This window comes from Oreochromis niloticus, linkage group LG15 (assembly GCF_001858045.2).
Source record: "Oreochromis niloticus isolate F11D_XX linkage group LG15, O_niloticus_UMD_NMBU, whole genome shotgun sequence".
NCBI lineage: Eukaryota > Metazoa > Chordata > Actinopteri > Cichliformes > Cichlidae > Oreochromis > Oreochromis niloticus.
The window spans coordinates 13,355,046-13,376,364 of record NC_031980.2 but is presented as its reverse complement, the minus strand read 5'-3'; the positions used below and the strand labels follow the sequence as shown (position 1 = coordinate 13,376,364).

The 21,319-nt window shown below is 37.9% G+C and overlaps 1 long non-coding RNA gene across 3 annotated transcripts; it reads right to left on the bottom strand.

Annotated features, from left to right (window-relative positions):
- Positions 1 to 2,540: 2,540 nt before the first annotated feature.
- On the bottom strand, positions 2,541 to 16,499 carry LOC102079473 (uncharacterized). 3 transcript variants are annotated; one of them, XR_269871.4, is made up of 5 exons: positions 16,351 to 16,499; positions 15,716 to 15,885; positions 13,939 to 14,051; positions 3,046 to 3,328; positions 2,541 to 2,846 (listed from the first exon to the last, which is right to left on the bottom strand). It is a non-coding gene; the product is annotated as an uncharacterized LOC102079473 (long non-coding RNA). The 3 variants fall into 3 exon arrangements; XR_269872.4 differs by having other exon boundaries at positions 13,998 to 14,051; XR_003214093.1 differs by lacking the exons at positions 2,541 to 2,846; positions 3,046 to 3,328 and having other exon boundaries at positions 12,556 to 14,051.
- Between the last annotated feature and the right edge of the window lie 4,820 nt (positions 16,500 to 21,319).

The window sequence follows — 21,319 nt, the reverse complement described above, 5'->3', positions numbered from 1 at the left end:
TTCTTTAACAGGGAAAAAAGAAATATTGTACTCATAACTATGTCCTGTCTTTTTCCCCTCACCACTAACTGGTCGCAACAGATAGCAGCCCTCCCTGAGCCTGGTTCTGCAAAAGGCTTGTTCCTGTTAGGCAGTTTTTTCTTTCCCACTGTCCCCAAAATGCTTGCTCATATGGGTCATCTGATTGTTTTTCCTTTTTGGGTCTTTACATTACAGTACAAAGACTATTGAAGCAACTAACCGTTGGTGTGATTTGGAACTATATAAATAAAACTGAATTTAATTCAAAAATTAAATTGAATTGAATAAATATAAATTGAGTAGCGTGTCTGGACAGATAAGAACTAGCCAGCTAAATAACAACAGAAGCTAGTTTTAAGCTAACATTATACCTAACATAAAGTGTCCTTTAAAAAAAAAAAAAAAAAAAAAAAAAAAAATCACACTTTTCCTCTGACTTAATTTTGATCATTTGATTACATGCTCACATCATAAGAGTTTATTCGGTAAGTATCCAAGTTGAACAATGGTGTTCTATTTAAAGAAAGATTCACTAATGCAAGCTAAAAACAGCTAAGTGAAGCTAATCTGTTAGCTGAGGCTAATAGCGGCTAACCCAAATTAATGCTTTACTGAGCTTTAATGTATTTGTGCTTTAATTTACTGTTTCCATCTTATACTACCTTTTCTGTTTACTCTACTGTATGTCGGATAATCAAGTTTAACATTAGTTATTAGGTAAATAACTAATTGAATTCATGTTTTTATATCTGAATTTGAACCATCACATTAGACTTCTCTGAGAAATCAGAAATTAATCAAATATTTAACCACTAAAACTAATTTCTCTGTTCAGAAATGGAAGTAAATAGCTGTAATTTGGCATCTTAATTGAAAAATAATCATATGCTTTAAGATCATTTTTCTACTTTTTGTGAAAATATAAATATAATTCCAGCTAAAGCGCTTGCACATACTGGTGGATTGACTATTACAGAAACATTTCAGGCAACTGTGACATAAACCATACATTTCTGGTCTCATACATTTGTTTTAGGTCCCCCCACTGTGTTTCCATGGTGTGTTCTTGCCACTCCTGGTCCACCCCATTTAAAAAAAATCCTGCTAATGCCACTACTGCAAAAGGTGTAGAAATCAAAATGCTGACTTGCAGTTTGCACTATATAATTTTTCATTACTGATGGCCCTCTCAACACCACCCTGCCACAAAACCAGGCCAAATGTATTGACTTTACAACGAAAAAGAAAAGGATGAGGGTTGCACACGACAAACTCATTGGGCACTTCAAGAAGATGAATGAGAACACCTCTACACATGCTTAATCATGTGATTACTGCACGATGCAGTTGTGCGTTCGGTGTGTATGCACCGTAAGGCAGCATGGGGCATGGGGCAAGGCAGTATGTAAGATAAAATCCTGGAGATAGAGGCCAGGAACTATGACACATCAGTAAGGGCAGGACCTCTGAAACGAATCTTCTGAGATGTTCGCCACAAAACAAACAAAAAAAAAATATTGTTGATGATAAAGCTGAACAGCCAAACTGATTTGGCGCTAAAGAAAATGGGTATGGTAACTAAAGATCACAAGTCTCATAAGTGAAATGAGCCAAAAAGCACAATGAAGAATATATCCAACACATAGGCCGATGAGTTACAACAGCATAAGACCACAACCTTAGTACAAATCTGCCCTGTCCTTTCTCAAAAGTCCAGGCTGTTTCTTTTGCATTGGTTTGAGGAATATTAATGGCAATCAATAAAATTTCAAACGCCACAGCCTTTGCAGAATGTCGGCTACTGTCACAGTTGTTGTTACATCATCTTGTGAAATTCAAGCCTCATTCACACTTCTCTGTCTCTGTTTTATCTCACAGTGTGACAGAAGTTGAATAAACCAGTCTGCTTGCCATGCAGGCCCACATGGCATTAGACATTTGCACATGATGGCTCCTCTGTGGGTTTCTGCTATATTTGGTTACCCATAACTTCTTCCTAGGTGTTGCTGAAAAGTCTTTGTATATTTGGAGAAGGATAATCCTCGTGTTATAATATATCATCTAAAAGTTTTTTTAAAAGCTCCACTTAGATCCAATAAACAAAAAGAGAAGGTTCAAAAGAATTTGAGATACAACGCACATTCCCTCTTTGTAATATAAAGTTAATCCTGATATATTCATCTTGCAGATTACTAGCTGATGTGAGAAAATGAGTCAAAAAATAATAAACCACCACATGACATTAAAGCTATCTGTAACTACCCGGCCCTTTTCTAACAGTTGAACAAACCAAGAGGTACATTCATTGCTTTATTGTCTTTGCCTGTGTGTACATGCAATTAAATTAGCCGATTACTGGGAGAAACCTGTTAGTAAAGCATGTTTACGATTGCGCAAATCCACATGCAAATCCACATGGGCAGATTTAAAACCAGGGTCTGTGTAAAGATTGGTGCCGAAATCTACCTTGGGAATTTGGGTTTAGGTTACACAAAAGTATAGAAACAGCTCACTGGAGAATGTCAACTGTATCCCAGATGGAATTGCTTTATTGGATGAAAACAGACTGCGTGACCAGTGCAGTGACAGATTACAGGTGTATCCACGCAGGAGAGATTTCTCATTACAAATTGGGAGAATTTTTTAATAAATCAGTTTTATCTCATGCAGATTTATGCAGAAAGATGCTCTAAAATCTAATCACATCATCTGCTCCATGTGGATCACCTGTGGCACAAGCATAAATTTTGCACTGTGATGATGGGACATAAAAAGTAAGCAGTTAATTGCTTGTAGATGAATAATTTCTGGGAGCAGTTTGGATTCTGAAAGACAGACAAAATATGAAACATGAAGGATACACTACGTAACATATTTCTTTATAAAATACTAAAATGTTTCTTCTTAAGATCATTAAGCTTTTTAAAGTGCACAACTTAGAACATATCTGATTAACAGTTTAAAAGTGTGGCTATATGTGTGTGTATATGCAGTGAAATGCAGCTGACAGTGTGGTGTACTCACTGTCCTGAGGACTTGTTTTGCCGTGCCAGTGACAGAGTATTACTGGGTTTACAGTGAGGATCAAATGTCTTCCCCGAGCACAGGGCCTGCTAATAAGGCCCCATTAGAAACCCAGTTATATGGATGCAATAAAATAGGTTGGGACGTAGAAGATGAAGATATTACAATTCAGACTGGAGCGGCACAGTGGAGACAAAGGCTAAATGCTAAATCAATGTCACTAAATGTCTGGAAGACGAATGCGGGGATCTGTGGCTCTCTTCCAGCAGGGCCAAGGTTAAACCTGATGCAAAGCAGAAAGATTATTAATGTTCAGCCAGTGAGCCAGAAAATATTTTCAGGGTTTGACCTGTGCGGCTGCAGGTCAGTTTCATTCTTGTGGTAGCTATATGGAAGGAAACCAAGGCCAAAGTGTATAGCATGCTCAAAAAGAAACTCCTTATAGATGAAGCACCATGCAGCAGGCAGTATTTCAAATTGTGGTTCCTTAACAGGCAAAAGCATTCAACATTCATGATATGATTTTTCATCATTAAAAGACATCAAATCTTGTTTGCTGTCTGTGATAACAGTGCTCATTATGACAAATATTTAATCAACCACTTAAAAAGCATTGAACTATGAAACAAATGGACTACAGCAGCAGAAGACCGAACCTGCAGCCTCAACTAAGAAGAGGAAGCTGAGGTGATAATTCACACAAGTTCACCAAAATTTGACGTTTTTCCAAAAGATTATTGGAAAAATGTTGCCTCATCTGACGAGTCAGAGTTTCTGTTCTCACATTTAGATGGTAAGGTCAAAATCTGGCATAAAAAAAATGAAAGTATGGATCCATCCTGTCTTGTATCAAAAGTATATCAAAGTTTAGGCTGCTTACTATCAACCGAGCTTCATTTAAAGTCAAACTGGTTTCTCAGATGTGACACTGAGTTCACTGTAAATGTAAATGTAAATGACCTCCACAGTCACCAGATCTCAATCCAGTAGACAGACCCGTTTGGGATGTGGTGGAATGGGAGATTTGCATCATGGATGTGCGGCTAACAAATCTGCAGCAACTGTGTGATGCTGTCATGGTAATATGGACCGAAGTCTCTGAGGAATGCTTGCAGCACTTTATTGAATCTATGCCATGAAGAATCATGTCAGCTCTGACTGCAAAAGTGGGCCCAATCTAATAGTGACCAGCGGATATATAAAGTGAAAATAATGCAAATAAAGTTATGAAAGTAAATATATTAGTTGACAAAGATGGGTAACAATGAGGAGAGTAAGATAGGTATGAAAAATAAAAGTACAGGCTCCACTTCCCTCACTGTCACTCTGATCCATCAGTGAAAGGACAGATGAATGACTGACAGCTTTTGTGTTCCTGGCTGTCTGTTTCTGAGTGTCATTATTGTGATACTCAGAATCTCTGCCTGTCTGAGAATTTCTGTCCATAAAAATTCAAGAGAATCAAATGTTCCAACGTCACAGTCCATGCAAATGGTTTTAAATATATATATTTGAGGGGTTAAGGTACCAGACATCAACCTCACTCTCCCTGGATTGTGTCTTCCTCGGCACATTTGTAGAGCAGGGGACATGATGTCTACTGTTTCTCTGTTCTCTACTGCTCATTTTAAATGAAGGCAAAAAGGTAAAAAGAAAAGAAAATCTGTACATGCAAAATTTTGCACATGCATGCGTCAGTTTTCTTCTGCTTATTCGATTCAGGGTTGTCTGGGGCTGGAGCCTATCGCACAGATAGGGTCACAGAGATTTTAGAACTTAACGTTGTTGTTGTGTAAATTGTAATTATTTCAGTTGGAAGGAAGTAGTTGCAAATTATCAGTGGTTTCCTTGCAGTAGCCCCTCACCATTACCAATCTAAGTTCAAGTAATTTTCTAGTTATTTTTGCAGAGCATGGTCAGAAAGGACGGCGGTTCTTTGGTGGGGAACTCCAGGGCTCAAGGGCCGGTGTCCTGCAGGGTTTAGATATCACCCTGGGTCAACACACCTGAATCAAATCTTCATTACTATTACCGTTAGTTCATTATCAGGCCTCTGGAGAACTTCAAGACATGTTGAGGATGAAATTCAGCCATTTAAATCAGCGGTGTTGGATTAAGGACACATCTAAAACCTGAAGGTCCCCCACCCCTGGCCTACTGAAAAGGACAGGACATTTGGTGCTGAGCTGGTTACCTGACCTCCTGTCTCATAGTCCTGACCTAACACAGCCCACACTTACCTGTCTGTGACAGCCATAGAATGATAGGAGTATAATTCAAATATACTCCTATACTACTATCATTACAATATAAAGTGACAAGTGTCTGTGTATTCAGGCCAATAAAAGGGAATGGGACTAAAAACTGGGTACAAAGTTGCCAGTAACTCCATAAAAGAGACATGTTTACTTTTGTTCATGATAATAATAGAGGAAAGTAAAAAAGAAAACCATCTTTTCTAAGAGGTTTACTCTACTAAAGATTCATAAGCATACTAATTTCAGCTAATCACCATTAATTAGTGTCTTTTGCAGGTGTGCGGTCACACTGATGTTAGCCATGGATATTATTCAGAGCCTACAAATGGAAAAGTTCAAGTTGCTTAAATTATTTATGACTCAATTCATTAGTTACAACTTACACATTTGGTAAACAGAGCATCTCATCAGAAAATGGACCAAAAAAAGTTAAGTTGGAAGTGTATGTTATTAAGCAGAAAGCTGTAGAGTACATTGATTTATTGTATTTTGCTTGGAAACACCACGAAAACTCCATTAAATAATTTGAAGCATTTATAAATCAGCTTGTTCATGATGATGGAGCGTGTGCCTCCAGCTTCCTCTGAAGCTATGATCTATGTACTACACATAATCTCTTCAGCATTGCTTACATCCAGCTGGCCTTGATGCTGAAACGAAATCACTTCATGTAATGACCGTATTGACCATATAACTGACAAACCACTCAGCGGAAATTTGGTCAGTGGCCTTGAGAGATGTAATCTGCTTAGCTGACCTCCTGCCCCGTGTCATCTCTCACTTTGATTGCCTGCACCTGTGTCATCTCCACCTAAAGCTCGGCTTCATTTTACAGTCTAGAGCCTCGTGCTATGCTGTAGATCAGCTGCTACTCTACTCTCACACAGTAGCTCACTTAATGGAATTAAACCCATCTGTCTGTATTTTAGCAAGAGTCAGCAGCGTTACTCACTCGGTTATGTAAATGGTCTTTGACTGGACTCCATTCGTCTCCAGTGCAACTGAGATCTGGTGCATTAAAACAATGAGGTGTCTGCGACTGATTAATAGAAAAGATAGACTGTACCTTCAAACAGCATCGTGTGTTATTGCTTCTGTTGCTCAAGGCCCTTCTTATTTTCATATTTTTACATTTTAATCCTTAAATTTCGTGCTTTAGCAGCTTTAACAAATAGCTCTGTATTTGTAAATATGTGAATTTACTTTCTTGTGAGAAGTTAGATGGGAAGATTAGAAACACCAGCCATAAATAAAGAGAAGGAAATGGTAGGGCTTGGTGTTCTGAGAGTATACTAACCACATTAAACCTTCTAGACTTTCACGAGCGTACTAATACACTCTATAAATAGTGAGTTCTCGAGGTTCTGATGGAGTAATTCTTAACCTTGTGACAGAGCCAGGCTAGATATTTCATTATGATTTCACTCATTATGCTAAGCAAAATAAATAAATAAATAAAATTGATTCCCAGTCAGAAAGCTCCATCTTCTCTCTAGAGAATAGCCACAATGCTGATTATCAGCTGGCTGCTCTCCTCTGAACTCCCTCTGTCTAAGACTTTGGCAGCTTGTGTTCATTTTAAATGCACACAAAGACCCAACAGGATGCTGTCATGCAGTATTTAACAAGTTTGTATTTCATGATGATATGTGCTCTATTCCCCCAGTCAAGCCAAAGCAGCTTACTTTACCCCAAGTGCAGGCAGGCTTTAAACTGCCAGTATAAACTAGTGCAAACCATAGACTGTATATAAAAGATGGGCACAGCTATTGTAATGCCACAAATAAACTAACTAACAAAAGGCTACGCCATGAGTAAGAAAGTAATTTTTATTTCTTATTATAGTCGGAGTTTATCTCTGATGAGTTAGACCTAAGCAATAATATATTTACAGACAAGTGTGTTATAAACTGTTTATTAAGTTCTTATTTAATACCATTTTAACAAGAGATTCAAGTAAAGTATTACAAATTCAAATCAAATCTTTTAAAAAATGCATTGCTAACATCTAACTAGACATTGCAGATAAGACCAAACCACTCACAGATAACTGAGTGTTTTGGTTAAACAAATGGAGTAAACAGTAGCTCCCTCTGATATGTAGAGGAACTTTCAACATGTTTAATAGTTCATAAATACACTAAGACATATTTACAAAGTAGTTCCTAAAAAATCTGCTTTATTGTTCAGAACGTGTCTTTCTAAGAGCCTTGATGCTTTCTGAAACCCTGTGCAGTAACCTATGCAGTCATTGCAGCCTGCAGGTATAAATGCTGCCAACAGTTCAGGCTGCATCATAAGCTCTACAAACACTGACTGCAGAAATAAATGAACCATAAATCATCATAGGTGCCAATCGTGACCTTACTCCTGCCCCGACCCTCTATTCTGGAGAAGGCCAAATCAGAATTTTTTGCAAAACTTGTGAATATTTTTTGATGTGTGTGAATGAAAATGATCATTTTCTTTGCTCCCTGATTGCCAAGACTTGATAGAAGAGTTTAATGAAAGCAAAAATTACACCCTCACTTAGAGTTAATAATAATGCAAGTGATGACTGAGAATTGAAACAGGATTTTAAAAGCAATTTTAGGGCACTGTAGACTTACTCCTTTATTCTTGTTCTAAAAGGGACCATAAGGTTTTAGACTAGCATCTAGAACATAAACTACTTATGACAATAGTTACTGAGGTCATAGATTAGGTGAGCAGCCTTTTAAATTCTTGAACATCACCTTCACTTTTACGGTCCAGAAGCTAAATGCATCTTTTATACTGTCTCTATAAACCAGTCAGTGACATCACACCTTGTTATGTCCATCTTTATTTATGTGCTAAGCTTAACTACCCCATCACTATTAAAGTGGCATCAATTTCCTGACCTACCTCTTTGGGATAAAAAAGGAAATAGGGCTGTTTTATAAAAATGTCAGAATAATCCATTAATCATGACATCGCTGAGGTAGAGAGTGGCTATAAAAGGTGAAAATATGCAGATCTTACAGGGAAATAAGAATTTAATCTAGCCTGAATAGTGGGACACATTTAAAAAGGAGTAATTTGCTATAAATTGCTGCTGCAATAATACAAAGAAGGTGCTGCCTTTTTGCCCTGTTCTCTTCAATAAAGCCATTTCTTGTTTATTACTGAGTCTTCCTTCAGCCTGACTCTGCAAAAAGGATCAGCTTGGGAGGCCACCTTGCTGAAATTTAAAATGATCTGTGAGTAAAGTGGTGGCTGTAGTCCTGCCAAATTCACTCGCTCAGTGTAAGTGCTCTTGATTCAGTCCTCATTTCCCGACTCCTGCCAGTCTCCCCATGAGAGAACAAGAGGTTTTGGCCCATCCTCACAAAGTCCAGGCTTTAACAATGACAGCCTTTTAGGGCGCTATTTATCACTCATGCTGCAATAAAACAGCATTACTTCTCTTGAAATGAGTAAAAAAAATACCAATAATCCCATAAAGTATAGTGACCTTACAGTATATTTTGTTATAGTGCTTTGAGCTGCTTAAGGTAGAGAATCTTTCTAATAAGGAAATCCCAAAAACTCTGATGTGACTTTATATGTAACACAAAAAAGGAACTGTGTTTCCTTAAGAAATTGTAATTGGAGGCGGTGATTTATATTTGTTTATGAAATACATTGAAAGAAATAGGCTTTCTTGTACTCTTAATCTTCCTCCCACTGATGATTACTGATGGATCACCACTGTGATGCCATAAAAACATTCTCCTTGAAGCTACTGTTAAATTGCTAATAAAACTCTGCAAGCCTGAAAATTGAAATGCTGGTTGGGCAGAGTTCAGGTGGTTTATGTGTTGTCAAAATTTAATGTATGGCGAATGAAACTCTGCTCCCAGGGGCGTTTACGTCCTATTCTATTTTAAAGATGTTTGTCAAATGAGAAATATGAAAAAAAAAAAAAAAAATCCTCCAAGAAAACCCGATGCTCCACTGAACTCATAGTTAATATGCACAAACTGCATCAGCATGTTTTCCTTCTGCATGGCGACGTTTCCCTCAAACCCCTGAGCTGACAGTTTCAGCGTGGCCAACGACCTGTTCAGTCTGGCTGTGATCCATCATCGGATCCGATGGCTCCTGAATCAGTCATCCATCATAAAGTCATCAACATTCAGCCTTCTCCTCTCACCGGGGAGGTGATGTAGTAGCCAAGATGTTCAGATTTATGTCAGTGACGCATGCATTGCGTGATTCCCTGTCCTGTCCATCTCACCTGCACCACCCCCACCCCGCAGCAACCATGATTAAGCAGTCCTTCTGCATCCTGAGTACTGGAGTGTCAGCAGGACATAAACTGGAGGATGGGTCCCGATTTGTCGAAATCAGGACTTCTTCAGCATTGCGGTCTTGTGATCGATCAAGGCATCCAGCCAAAGCTCCATTAGTGGGCATGCTGTACTAAGAGCTACATGATGGGATTTAAATCAGGCACCACTGCTGTTTCACAGGGACTTTCCTCAATTTGACAATGATGTCTGCATCATTGTTTATATAAGTATAAGCAAGGATTCTACAGTAGCATTATGCCTTTATTAAATTATATATGGGCTTTTCCTGTTTCATTAAAAGGTCAAAATTCCAATAGGAGAGTACATGCATTTATAAAATCTAGCCACAGCATTAAGTAGCTGCATTAATATTGCATAGATCTGCCTTGTTTCACCGAAACTGCTCTGACCCTTTGAAGGATGAACTCAAAGAGGTGGTGACACCTGCATCATCAGTCACAAATGTGAGCAGCAGATTCTTATAAGTCCCGTAAGCTGCGAGATTGGCCCTCCATGAATCAAACTTGTTTTTCAGTGACAGCCCACAAATGCTTGACAGACAATTTTAAGGGCAATGTACCCTTTGCTGTGTTTTCTGAAACTGTTGCTGGAAACTTATGCTGAACTAATTTGTCATGACAGGGCTGGAAAAGTTTTCTCTGGAGCACAGGACCTCTGCCAGTACTTTTTCCTGTAGTGCATCCTGATACTATTCCTTGCTTTTATTAGCTTGAGGTCTACTGTTTTAAAGTTGTGACTGCTCTGCTTGCACACAAATTTTCTGCATTTTTTTCTATTACAAATTTAAGCTACAATGTAAAATACATTTTTTTTTTTTTGAATATGCATGCTTTAAATTTGGGGTGTGAACCTAGTAGCCTTGTACTATAGGAGATAACAACTGGGCTTTAACAGCTGCCCCTACTACAGAACCTTATAACTCACCTGTGCTGTTTGCGGTTCCGTTTTGATGCCTCGACAAGGTTACAGTTATTCAAAACTTCGCAAAACTTCAGATTTATGATTATTATTGCTGCAAAACAACAAACTGCCACAGTCCCCAGATTTGATCCTAGTTTTCTATTTAGAGTTATCAGTTAATATATTCAAGTCTGAGGTTCTGTTTAGGTTTTCGTCTTTAGCATTTGAAGTTTTGGATTATTGTTTTTATTTCTTTCTTATTCTGTTGTGACTTTGGTTCCTTGCTCTGTTCCTGAATTTCTGGTTCTGAATTACTTATGTCATTCTCCAGAAATGAGCTTAGTTCTTTGTGTTTTTTCATGTTTTAGTTCATGTATTGTACTCATAGCCTTCATCCTCACTGCGCCCGTTATCACTTCATTCAAGTTTCAATGTCTCCTTGTTTCACTTATGGTTGTTGTTCACTTCCCGTTTGGTTTTCTATTGTGTCTTGTGTTGAGTTTCAGTTCCTCCCCTCACTATTTGTCTTGATAGTCTTCACCTGTTTCTTGTTACCTTTCATTGGCCAATCCCCTTTAAGGCTCCTGTGTATAAATAGTCCTGCCCTGGGCTTTATTGCTCTATTTCAGTGTTAGTTCCTGCCTTATTCCAGTATATGCTTTGTTTATGTTTGTCCCTGCATTTTGATAGTCATTTATCAATTAATCTCTGTATCTAGCTGATGTTCTTACAAAAAAATAAAAAATTGTCCTCACACACTAATGAAAGGGAAGTTTCGGTTAATAATGTGCAACATTCTCTACTAAAATAACAACTAAATGTGGGGGAGGACGGTTTTCAAAGCTAAAGGTGTAAACTAGAAAGTTTTGTTCAATCAGACAACAGATTTTTATAATTTTACGCTATAATAATGTCCTTACCCTTCAAAGCTTTCATATGTATTTGGTTTTTTAAAAAAATAAATGCTACTTATTTAAAGTTCCTTAAGTTTACAACTCTGCAGCACAGAGTTGCCAGTTTGTGGCTTCACAAAGGTAAAAAGAAGAGCTGCACTGGACTAAAAATCAATAAACACCCCAAGTAACAGATAACATTTTGACAGGAGTTTACTGATTGCCCACCATTCCGCTCATAAGCACTGTTGATCTCTTTATTTTGCCACATTTGCATGCAGAAATGAAGAAAACATCACATAAATCTTCTTTTGGTTGCACTTTATTGTGCAATCGATCAATAGGAACATTCTCTCTGGTGCCTGGGAACGATCTAAATCAGACTTATCGTCTCTTAATGACTCTGCATAAGGCTGTTATTTCACTCTCTGTGTGGTGGCTAGATTTTGCACCGTGTGTTATTAAACAAGACAATTGCTTCGGCCAAGACTGCTTTCTCTGTTTACATATTCAGGTAAATACGCTGTCGCTGTCCATTACACACAGAGATTGTTCTTCAGCTCCTTGGGCACTTATTTAAATTGAACTGACAACTCCGGTAACGTCCACATCTGCTCGCCAACATAAACAATGATGCTCCTTCTCCGCAGCTATCACAGATTTGTGCTTGTATCTTTGTATAGATTTCTGCAAACATGTTATGTAACACGCTATTAATGCCGTGAGGATGACATGAAGCGATCTGCACAATTCCAGCAACATCTTTAACTGTCTTCATGATTAAATGCCTGACACATTTCATTATAATAAACAACAGTAAGAGGCTGTCTACTATAGGAAGTTCTTTACAGGGAAGATATGGTAAACTCAAATTTTATGGGGTAAAAAGTTCAGTCTTGTTCATTTCAGTTGCACTTTGCTCAAATCTGGCTGTAAGTTTTTCATTGGAAACTTTTATAAATTGATCAGATTACCCAAGAAGATGCAGGCTAGTTGCTTTAAATTTCAGGCTATATCTTTAAAAAAAAAAAAATAATGCAGGACCTCTCTGATTAATCACTCGGGCAAGATCTCCCAAAATAATTTAATGGATCATCAGACCAGAAAAGGAGAATACGAAGCCCATGCTTTATTTTAAATGACATTGTTGTTTTCATTACCTTAGGCTAAAAGATTAAATCTACTAAAAAAAAATAAAAAAAATAAAATTACAAATATCTTTAAAGTGCACAAAAGTAAAGAGAGCTACATTTAAAAGAGACACAATTTCTCACCAGCATTAAGATGAACTTTCTACTTTGCAAGACAATTAATCTTTGCATTAATCTTTCTGCAATAAGTAAATCAATTATCCACAGGGTCATCTTCGGCTAATCAGAGCAATCACTTGGGCACAATTCTGCTTGGCAATGCAGCAGCCAATTATTCGCTGAATAATGTCTTCCGTGTTTGGTAAGTGCTTTGGGTCTCACAGCACGGCGCAATCGATTTCCATTTTAATGCCAAATTGACAACACAAAGATACTGATACTACTGACACACCGAAACCTGAAACGAGCAAAGGGCTGTGTCGTAACAATCAGCACAAAAGGAGTTAGAGAAGCGAGAGGAAAGGAGATTGTAATTCAGAGGCTAATCTGCTTCTAAACTTTTTGGAAATAATGGGACATTTCACCCCCATTCACCCTTTTTTTAATGTGGTAAGTGGGGCGATGCAGCAGATGTATCATATAGTTTGTCACCATTAAAATGGTCAGGTAAATGAACTTTTGCATTGTTACTGTGTAATTTGTAGGGTGTTTTTTTCATTGTGCAACATTTATCATTCAGTAACAGCAGAACTGTCTTTTTCCATGGAATAAACTTCTACTTGTCAGCCACTTTATTAGCTATGCCTTGCTATTACTGCCTTAATTCTTCATGGACTGACTGAAAAGGCTTCTGGAAGCATTCCTCAGGGTGTTGGTCCATATTGACATGATAGCATCACAGAGCTCCTGCAGATTTGGTGGGTGCAAATCTCCTGTTACAGCAAAAGGTCTTTATTGGATTGAGATCTAGTGATTGTAGAGGCCATTTGGGCACAGTGAACTCGTTGTCACATTCAAGAAACTTGAGCTTTGTGATATGATGTTTTACCCAGCTAGAAGCAGCCATCAGAAGATGAATACACTGTGGTTATAAAGGGATGGACATGGTCAGCAACAATACTCGTGTAGCCTCAGGCAATTGAATAATGCTCAGCTGGTACTAAAAGGCCCTCAGTGTGCCAAGAAAATATCCCCCACACCATTACACCACCAGCAGCAACCTGAGTCATTGATACAAGGCAGGATGGATCCATGTTTTTATGTTCTTCACATCAAATTACTCTACCATCCAAATGTGGCAGCAACAGGAGTCGCAACCCGTGCGGTCTTCTGCTGCTGCAGCCCTTCTGCTTCAAGGCTGGAAGTAATTTGTGTGTTCAGAGATGCTCTTCTGCATGTCTTGGTTGTAACAAGCAGTTATTTGAGTTTCTGTTACCTTCCTGTCAGGTCAATGCAGTCTAACAATTCTCCTCTGATAATACAGAGCATATTCACCTAGAGAACAACCGTTCTCTGGATATTTTGTCTTCTTCAGCTCATCTGTAAACCCTAAAGATAAGAAAATCAGAGTAGATGAGCAGTTTCTGAAATACTCAAACCAACCTATTAGCACCAACTGCCATATCCTAAACTTCACCAGGTCATCTCGACCACTTCAACATGCCTAAATGCACAGACATCCTGCTATGTGATTGGCTGATCAGATACTTGCATTAACGAGAAACTGAACAGATATGTATAATTTGACTTTGCTTCCATTCAAAACTAATCTTTTAGACTTTTTCTTTTCTGTGAGGGCAGTTGCTAAGTACTAAAAGTTAATAGGCTAAATATTAAAATCCATCAGGTTAACTGCCTTTATTAAAACATTAAAGAATCATTAAGACTTTATTTGGAAGCTGTAACAGCTGTACAACTGCCAAAAAGGTTCCAAAGACATTTGCCAAGGATGCTGCTGCAATACAGACAAATACAAATGCAAATATAGAGCTTAATAAATAACACAGGTGATTAGAAAGAGATTAAACTTAACTCCAAACTCAGCAAAAGCTACAATAGAATTCTATTAAGGTATAGGTTTCCATTGATTTTTAATTTTCAGACATTTATTAATGTGGTGAAAGGCTGAGTAGACATAATTATGCAGCACTTGGATTGTATAAGTCCAGGCAGCTGGCTTCAACAATCGTGGGAAAGAATATCGCACTGCAGTAACTTTGAGCCTCAGTCCTGAGAGATTTTAGTGCATCATTGGATTTTATGATTATGGGCTACAAGTAATAAAATTATAAATTCATGCGTGGGCAGATTCCTCAGTACTTTAGCTGGATTTATTTTTATATCATGTGAAATTGGTACTGTGGATTTTCTGTGTTTTAAATGCTGTTTATGTGTATTTGTTCAAAAAAATCTGAGCAATGTTTCACAGCTGGAACTTAAATCAATCAAGTTGGGTGAATATGCATAAAACTAACACAAAGCAATAAACTGTAAACGCATTGCTGTACTGGTTGCATACAATTAATACTGAGGAAGAAATTGTGGTTTAGACTTTAATGAATCCAGTTTCCTTGGAGAAATAGTCACTGTGATATGCATTGGGATACAAGAATGGGAATACAAGGGATACAGACTTGTAGCATTTTAGCCTCCACATCTACCTGTACATGTTTCTAGTATATTTATTTTTTTGAGTAATGACTCAAACACTGGGAACCAAAGATCAGCAACAAAATGATGAGAAAAGAACAAATCACTTCCTGTGTGGACACACAGCTGGGAAACAGTTTAAACAGGTAAGTTTTATACAAATATACAAACTCTGGCTTTTTCTACCAGATTGTAGTAGACTGAATGTTCAGTATATTTGGGTGAAATGTAACTTTGACATCTCAAAAATTAAAATAGACATTTTTAATTGTTATTTGATATTTTGAAAGCGTCAAAAATAGCTGTGAACCAAAGACATGTGCAAACTGTATTTTTTGACTGTGCCTTGTGTCTAACTCTTACTTACGAAGTCAGATTTTTTTTTTAAGTTCTGCATCTTCTCACGAGTCCTATAATCTGAGGATCAGTTCGTCTCTGCAGAACTTGGGGTGCTTTCATGGCTTTCATCAGCTGAAACTAAAAGTTCTGGGTACTTCAGGTGAAAATGCTGCTCTTCTCTCCCTCTCTCTTCCACTGATTCATTACCACGACTCAGAGCTCACCTGCTTTCTTTTACTGCCTCCATTAAATCCTCGCTCTCCTCGTTGCGGCTCTCCACCGATCGCGAGTGCATCACTTCATCATCCAGGCTAAGAGCTGCAGCCATGTTGTTGACATTTTCATCCTCACTTTATCTTTGCTGGGGCCTGGCCCAGCTCGGCTCTCTGTCACGCTGGAGCGCATAAATGGAATGTAAATTTAATTCTTATAATGCTCGTGAGCCCGTGATTAACAGCACAAGAAATACACTATGTCCTAAACTCACAAGTAATTATATTATGCCCGTTTTTCCTGCAGTAGAAGAAAATTAGAGAAAGAAATATTTGTTTAAAAGTGCACCTTTTTTTTTTTTTTAACTAGAGTAATTAATGAAGTTAGACCACTGGTAATAGTGCCCCATAAAAACTAATTCAGGAATAATTGTGCATCGTTACAGAGCTAGTTTCAACTGCTGTGAGTGATTAGTGGTGGGACATTCCTGAGCACACTGACCAGTCAGAGTTTAAATGCTAAGCAGAAGCAAGGCAGAGTAGCTGATTGGGAGGATGACAAACTGCCAAAGCACTGTGAGAGTAAAACTGCATGTTAGAGGAGTAACAGTTTTCTCAACTCGATTTTTAGCTAAAGAAAAACTTACCATGCATCAGTATAGTTAAGCAGCAGCCTGCCATCTGGTCACAAACTTATGCTGTGCAGACAAACTTTAATCAGTCACAAGCGTTGGTCTAAAACACAGGTGTCGAACTCCAGGCCTCGGGGGCCGGTGTCCTGCAGGTTTTAGACGTGTCCTTGATTTAAATGGCTAAATTACCTCCTCAACATGTCTCCAGAGGCCTGGTAATGAACTAATCATTTGATTCAGGTGTGTTGACCCAGAGTAAGCTCTAAAACAGGGGTGTCGAACTCCAGGTCTCAAGGGCCGGTGTCCTGCAGGTTTTAGAGCTCACCCTGGGCCAACACACCTTAATCAAATTATTAGTTCATTACCAGGCCTCTGGAGAACATCAAGACATGTTTAGGAGGTCATTTAGCCATTTAAATCAGCTGTGTTGGATCAAGGATACATCTAAAACCTGCAGGACACTATCCCTCGAGGCCTGGAGTTCGACACCTGTGCTCTAAAACCTGCAGGACACCGGCCCTCGAGGTCTGGAGTTCGACACTCCTGGTCTAAAATATTCTGCTATATTGTAATTATATTCCCTCATCAAAGGACCTAAACAAGCCAAATGCAGAATAAATGTATTATATTGGCAGACAATGTGGAACAAGATTATTTGAACAGTCTTGAAATCTCAAAAGTTGAGATAAAAAGGGGAAATCGGCAACCTGTCCTTTGATTGAAATTGCAATGCTTCTGTGCATCTGAGCATCACGGTGATTCAAGCTATGCAGCAACCTTGCAGCGTTTAGGTTTTGACCTCAGGTAACTTGTCTAAACAAACAGAAATCTATGTGCAAAGGCAAATATCAGAGGTCCTGGAGGAGCGAATACTGTCACTGCGAGGGCTAAACTGGAGCTGAGGACTGAGGTCAGGCCCCTCTGAGACGGACAGCAGACTGCACATGGGACTCTGGATTATCTGCTTATCTCTGCATTCATAATTACTGAGGGTTTCCTGGGTATGAGTGAAAGGGTAGAGAAGTCGAGGCATGACCAAAAAGGCTTACTGAAATGCTTCAGTCTCCTCGAGCTCTAAAGAGGATAAGTCACACCACAGTGATTGAGATGAGGTGAAGGGGAGTTTGGCTGTGGCTAAGAATCCATATATTTTTTCAATGATTAAATTCAGTTCAGTCATGACACAGGAAGGTAATATCTTACTCACTTGTTTTATATTTAACTCAATATTCTTCTTATTGATATCAGGTCAGGCTGACTGCAATAATGAAGGTTCTGTTATTTTATGGGTGTCAGCATCACTTCTGTTTGCCTACAAGTTACAAGTCTGCTGCTGTGTAAAAGCTCTATATTGAATGATTTTCGTCCAGAGCTCAGCCAATATCAAAATATTGTAAGTTTAAAAAATCTATATTAGAAAATAAGGAAACAACACATTAGGTTTAGGATAGATTTCGCATCCATGATTTAAAAAACAGCCAAAAGTAGTGAGCAGAGTCGCAAAAGCATCCTAATGATAGTGTAGAACCCAAATGTAGAACACAGGAAACAAGTATAACAGAAAAACAAGCCTACATTGGATGATAAAAATCAGAGAACTATATATATAGACTATTTTAATACGGATAAATTACTTACATTACTTATTGAGATACTGAAATCCATGTATTTGGCAATTAGACTCCGATGGAATCCAGGCATTTTTAAGATTTAGGACAGGACACCCGGAGTCTAAAAGCTGGTGCTGATGAAGGTAACGATCGAAGCTTGGATGGAGCTCTAACTGAGGTGTCTGCGAGGTTGAGTTTGGCTAGGCGGTATGTTTCACGAATGAGTGTTTGAAGAATGTCAGAGAGCACAGATTTAAACCACACAAAGTGGAGGCTTTTTGGCTCAAAGAAGGCGGGCAGGAAGATTATTGGACTAGAGTAACGATGACAGTATTGAGATTGACAGCGCGGGAAAGTGGTAGTGATGTAAAGAACAGAAAAGCAGCGTAACACCCAGGAAAGCAGGCAGATGGGTGATTGCAGATTTTCCTTATTGAACCTTCGCATACCCTTCATGTAAAAAATAAATAAATAAATAAAACGGGATTACACAACAGGAGCCCAAAATAAGCATGAATTGATCTGAAGTGGTATATTACATCTAGAGCAGGTTTTTATATGACTGGAATTGCAGCTACTATATTTTATTAAACAGTTAATCGGTTAATCATTAAGATTAATCCCAATTTGATCTGGTGACAAACTTAAGTGATGTCCACATCTCCTTTATTAGGCTATGTGAGTGTCAGACCTGAACACACTGTGTAATTTTTTATGTTTAAATGTATCAAAAAGTTTCAGATCTCTAATGTGAAGCCGCACAGAGAGCGCCCGAAGCCCTAAAATAAATGTAATGTGAGATAATGTCTATCTATTTTTTTTCTTGCTGTGCTTGTGATGATCATGAATTCACAAGATTAATGATTTTCTGCAGAACTGCTCTTGTCTTGGCAACAAAAGTAATACATTATACTGTAATATTTTTCTTTATGCTCTCTACAGATCTTTATCACCTGGTCATCTAATAATGTTACTGACTTAAGTAAGCATTGCTCAATTGATCCATTTCCTGTTTAAGAAGAGTCAAATGGCATGTTCAACACCCCCTTTCACGAGAGCACAGAGCCTGAAGCAGAACGCCTGAGTTAACAAAGACAGGTGAGAACCAGTATCATGATACCCATTATCTCTGACTGGGGTTTTAAGCATTGTTAGACTGCAGAACTTATTTCATCATACCTCTCAGGAGAGTACAAACAGTAGAAGATGTGACAAAGAGCAGGGGAGAGGACACAGATGGAAACTATTAATAGCAGATGAGAAGACAGTGGGTGTGACAGACAAAGACAAAGAAAGGTGTAAACAAAAACAACACATAAGAAAACCAACAATCAATTAGCTATTAGTTATTATTAATCTCTGGCTCTCTTCCACAGCCTGTCTTTGTCCTGTCTGCTTCCCTCTCTCTAACTGGTCACAGCAGATGGCCGCCCATCCCTGAACCTGGTTCTTCTGGAGGTTCTTCATGTTAAAAGAGAGTTTTTCCTTCTCACTGTCGCCAAAGTGCTTGCTCACAGGGGGTCATATGATTGTCAGGTTTTTCCTCTGTTGTCCTTGTATTATTGGAGGGTCTTTACCTTAAAATATAAAGCACCTTGAGGCAACTGTTGTTCTGATGTGGAGCTATATAAATAAATTTTAATTGAATTGAAACCAGAAACCGAAACTAGCCAGAAGACAAAATAGTAACACTGTGACATTAACATGACAGAGAAAGGGAAAGATGGGACACTTTGGGAATACCAGGAACAAGAAAACGTTAAAAACATTAAAAAAATATCAATAAAATTTAAAGAGAAACTAAACAAGAACCCAGGACCATGTGAAATACAAATGTACATGCCTGATGAAAAAAAAAAAAGTTTTCTTCACATTTGTTTACAAGTTTCATATAGCTGTTAAGGTAGCCTGTTGAGTCATGAAGATCTTCTACTTTACCATTTCCAGCTTCCTTATGCAAGTACAAAAGTATTATTATTATTGCTAGTAGTACCAGTAGTATTTCTTGTCAGAAAAAAGCTGTCAAGTCCTGTGGAGTTCCACAGGGAACAATTTTGGGACCCATAATCTTTAACCTATATATCATATCTCTTTGACTTTCAGTTGCTTTTTAAAAAAAACATGTTTTACTATTTTTATCCAGATGACATTCAGCTTTCTGACGATGAGTTGAATATCTGTTTGACTGCCATCTAGTCTTGGTTGAATGCAACGTTTCCTTACAAATGTGGTACTATTTGAGGGGAAATAAATAGGCTTTTTAACAAAATAAGATTTATTGCCAGGAAGCATTGTAACAACAAAGAAATAATCGACCAAACACTAATTTCTTTACATTTTATGCTAGGTTTATATAATCAGTACTCACTTACTTACTTATAAAACCCTGCAGTGAAATTATATAAAAAAACAATCATTCTATATTTAGACAGGAAACTATTTGAACCCAGTGTGTGTAAGAGGTGCCACTTGTGCAAAAGAGAATTTTAACAAACAGTAGTGCAAATGGCATTGATAAATAACATGTACCCTATACATGTGAGAAACAGCATCAAGAAGGTATAATACATAAATGTCTAAATCTATGTGGAAACTTATGACGTGACAGGTGAGTTTACCTGTCACAAAAACGAAGAGCTGACTGAGGAAAGGGTCAGCTATGCAGAGAGCCCAGTATATACTTTCAGCTGCCCACAACATTACTCCACATTGGTCTCAAACCGAGTCTAGTATCCAGACAGAGCTCAAAGTATTTATAATGCTCAACAATTTCAACTACATGTAGGGTTTGAATATGGACATTAGGCTGAATTATTAATGGCGACTAAATTAATAATGACTGACCTCAAAGTCATCATCTTCATGTCAGCTTAGCAAACTACATCCGCCAATGGTATTAACATAACAGCACTGATTGCTTCGAGGAAGTGCAGTACTAAGTGAATAAAGCATGAATCTAACTATTGGCTGAGGGAATGTGTCGAAGAATTCATTTTTTTAAAACTAATCAGGAGATCAGCATAAAGAATCTGCAACCCAAATCGCTTGGATTATTTTACACTTTATTTAAAACAGATTTGTCAGGTGGTCACTAATAAATTTATAATAAAAGATGGAAAAGAAACATGCTATGGAAACTCTTTAAATAATAATCAAGTAAAAACGTTTGTTTTGTGGTTTACAATAAAGTCTTTCTAACTCTGGAATTAAGTGGGTTTAGGAAACGATGGTTCTTTATGTAACTGAAGATAAAAAAAAAAACCCCTCAGTTGTTTTTTGAGTAAACTGCTGATGATTTATGGGTCTTGGTGTTAAAAACTAAACCTCTGTCAGTGTAATAAATGATTATAGACTTACACAATAACAACTTTCAC